Raw genomic sequence first — 4,213 nt, 5'->3', positions numbered from 1 at the left:
ACATAGCGCTCAGATATCAGTGGGCCTCACACAATTCCAAAATGTCCAGTGTCCAAAAGTGTGTGCAGAGATTCAAAATCTCCCTTATCCTCTAGTCACTTTGGTCACAGCTGTGCCATCGAGCCTGTCACATAGCGCTCAGATATTCATTGGGCCTCACACAATCCAAAAGTGTCCAGTGTCCAAAAGTGTGTGCAGAGATTCAAAATCTCCCTTATCCTCTAGTCACTTTGGTCACAGCTGTGCCATCGAGCCTGTCACATAGCGCTCAGATATTCATTGGGCCTCACACAATCCAAAAGTGTCCAGTGTCTAAAAGTGTGTGCAGAGATTCAAAATCTCCCTTATCCTCTAGTCACTTTGGTCACAGCTGTGCCATCGAGCCTGTGACATAGCGCTCAGATATCAGTGGGCCTCACACAATCCCAAAGTGTCCAGTGTCCAAAAGTGTGTGCAGAGATTCAAAATCTCCCTTATCCTCTAGTCACTTTGGTCACAGCTGTGCCATCGAGCCTGTCACATAGCGCTCAGATATTCATTGGGCCTCACACAATCCAAAAGTGTCCAGTGTCCAAAAGTGTGTGCAGAGATTCAAAATCTCCCTTATCCTCTAGTCACTTTGGTCACAGCTGTGCCATCGAGCCTGTCACATAGCGCTCAGATATCAGTGGGCCTCACACAATCCCAAAGTGTCCAGTGTCCAAAAGTGTGTGCAGAGATTCAAAATCTCCCTTATCCTCTAGTCACTTTGGTCACAGCTGTGCCATCGAGCCTGTGACATAGTGCTCAGATATCAGTGGGCCTCACACAATCCAAAAGTGTCCAGTGTCCAAAAGTGTGTGCAGAGATTCAAAATCTCCCTTATCCTCTAGTCACTTTGGTCACAGCTGTGCCATCGAGCCTGAGACATAGCGCTCAGATATCAGTGGGCCTCACACAATCCAAAAGTGTCCAGTGTCCAAAAGTGTGTGCAGAGATTCAAAATCTCCCTTATCCTCTAGTCACTTTGGTCACAGCTGTGCCATCGAGCCTGTCACATAGCGCTCAGATATCAGTGGGCCTCACACAATCTAAAAGTGTCCAGTGTCCACAAGTGTCTGCAGAAATTCAAAATCTCCCCTGTCCTATAGACACCTTGTACCTTGTTTTACATTACTATATAGTTTGTTGGATTTTGTCTACATTTCTACCAAAAATGAGGAAGGCTGGTGGAAGAGGCCGTGGAATTGGGCGGGGGTTGGCAGCTGGTAATGATGGTGTTGGTGGTGGATCTGATGGTAGTGGCAAGAGCAAAATAGGACCGAATGCAGGAGGTGTTGAGCCTGTGTCATCGTCTGGCTACATAAGGCCTTGAACGCTTAGTTTTCTAGGAGTTGGCAAACCGCTTTTAAAGCCAGAGCATCAGGAAAAAGTTTTGTCTTACATTGCTGACTCAGCCTCTAGCTCTATCGCCTCCTCTTCTTCAGTTGTAAAAAGTAAAAGCACTGAGTCGTCATTGGAGGCTCATGTTCATGAACCACACCTTTCCTTGTGTCCTTCACCCCAACCAAGAATGAAGGATGACGCAGGCCATACTACTGATTACTCCATGGAGCTGTTTTCACATACCATGCCTGGATTATGAAGTCAAATGGTGAATTACCCAGGCCAAGATGAATCTGACATGGAGTGCACTGATGCACAGCCGCTGATGGATGATTCTGCTGGTACATTCACTCAGAGCACTACATTGTCCTCGCAGTGTACAGAGCCAGATTCTGACCCTGATGAGACTCAGGTGCCCCTTCCCGCACACTATACCACCATACACGGTGACACAGAGGAAGGTGCACATGACATTGAAGAGGAGGTGATGGATGACCCAGTTGTTGACCCAGATTGGCATCCATTGGGGGAAGAGGGTGCTGCTTCCAATAGCTCAGATGAGGAGCATCCACAGCAGACATCGACATCGCAACAGCTGTTATCTGGCAGGCCCGTAGCACTCCAAAGACAGGTTCCAAACATCAAAAGAGTTGCTGGACAGCTTGTCCAGAGGGTCAAAAGATCACAGCGTGCTAGGCCGCAAAATGTCTGCCAAAGTAAGAAGAGTGCAGTGTGGCACTTTTTTGAACAAAATCCTCATGATCAGGCCAAGGTTATCTGTAAGAAGTGTGCAAAGACCTTTAGCCGAGGGAAAAATATGAAAAATTTGAATACCAGTTGCATGCTTAGACATTTAACCAGCATGCACTTCCAAGCGTGGACACAACACCAAACCTCAAGTGCCACATGTGCAACTGATCACAACGAAGGTAGTCAGCAACGCTACATTGTTTCCCCCACTGTAAGCCCACCGGTTAGCACAGCAGCAAATGTTGAGGTGTCATTGCAAGGCCACAGCAGTCAGGGAATCCCACTGTTATATCAACGAAAGACTGATTCTAGGCCATCAGAAAGAACACCAACTCCATCACCATCATCAACCCTCTCTCAGTCCGCCCTGTCCACCGCTACTTCCACCATATGCAGCTCTCAAGTCCAGCTCACCCTCCCAGACACTATGAGTAGGTCAAGAAAGTACTCAGTCTCTCATCCGCGTACACTGGGTTTGAACGCCCACATTGCCAAACTAATCTCGTTTGAGATGATGCCCTCTCAGTTGGTGGAAAGCACAGCTTTCCGCGAACTCATGGCCTATGCAGTACCACGCTATGACCTACCCAGTCGCCACTTCTTCTCTCGCAAAGCCATCCCAGCCCTCCACCATCATGTGAAAGACCGCATTGTCCATGCACTCAAGCAGTCAGTGAGCGGAAAGGTGCACCTCACAACTGATGCATGGTCCAGTCGGCATGGCCAGGGCCGTTACATGTCCATCACTGCGCACTGGGTTAATGTGGTGGATGCAGGGTCCACAGGGGACAGCGGTGGTGGGACAGTGCTGCCTAGCCCACGGTATAGGAAACAGTTGGCTGTAGGCGTTCGACCCTCCTCCTCCTCCTCCAGAAGCGAAAGCTCGTCCACAGAGCGCAGTCGTACGAGCACTCCATCTGCAGCTGCCACTGTTGCACACGATGTGTCCCCCTATCGAGCAGCTACTGGAAAGCGTCAGCAGGCTGTGTTGCAGATGATGTGTTTGGGCAACAGACACACCGCCGAGGTGCTGGCCGAGTACTTGAAGCGACAAACTGAGTCATGGCTGGGCAGTGTACATCTTGAGGCAGGCAAGGTAGTTAGTGATAACGGCCGTAATTTTGTGGCAGCCATAGCCCTTTCAAAACTCAGCCACATACCTTGCTTGGCTCACACCTTGAACCTGGTGGTGCAGTGCTTCCTCAAAAATTATCCGGAGTTAACAGCCCTGCTCCAGAAGGTGCGAAGACTGTGCGCGCACATCCGCCGGTCACCTGTACACTCCGTTCGTATGCAGAAGCTGCAGCGATTGCTCCACCTTCCCAACCACCGCCTCATTATCGACATTGCAACAAGGTGGAACTCCACCCTGCACATGGTGGAGCGGCTGTGCGAGCAGAGGCAGGCCATAATGCATTTGTGGGAGGATACACGGCCAGGCACTTTGAGAGCAGACATGGAGTTAACAGGTGTGCAGTGGTCGAAGCTGAAAGACCTCTGTAAAGTCCTTCAGTGTTTTGAGGAATGCACATGGCTGGTAAGCGCAGACGACGCCATCCTAAGCATGAGCATCCCACTTATGCGTCTGCTCATGCAAACTTTGACGCACCTTAAGGAGCAGGCGTCTGCAGCCAATGTTGAGGAGGAGGGAATCCTTGATGACATTCAGCCATTGTCTGCTCAGGGACCTCTCCTGGACGAGGTGGAGGAAGAAGAGGAGGAGGAGGATGATGATGGGGATGATTACTTAGGGGAGGAGGATGCATCTCGTGGAGCAAGTGAAAATGTTGGCGTGGCAAGGTCTGGTACAGGGTTTGTGTGTGACTGGAGGGATGTGGATTTGCCAGAAAGTGCTCCTCCACCCAGCACTCGCAGTGCATCATTGACACCGGGAACATTGGCCCACATGTCAGATTATGCCTTGCAGATCCTAAAAAGCGACCCCCGCATTGCCAAAATGATGAACGATGACGACTACTGGTTGGCCAGCATCCTGGATCCACGCTATAAAGGCAAATTACAAAACATCATGCCACAGGAGAACCTTGACCTAATATTGGCTAATAAACAAGCAACTCTGGTAAATCGGTTGCTTGAG

The sequence above is a fragment of the Dendrobates tinctorius genome, unplaced genomic scaffold (genome assembly GCF_039654945.1).
Source record: "Dendrobates tinctorius isolate UK_male_01 unplaced genomic scaffold, ASM3965494v1 ptg000037l, whole genome shotgun sequence".
Taxonomy (NCBI): Eukaryota; Metazoa; Chordata; class Amphibia; order Anura; family Dendrobatidae; genus Dendrobates; species Dendrobates tinctorius.
The sequence above is the reverse complement of the archived record's forward strand: the minus strand, read 5'-3'. Positions refer to the sequence as shown.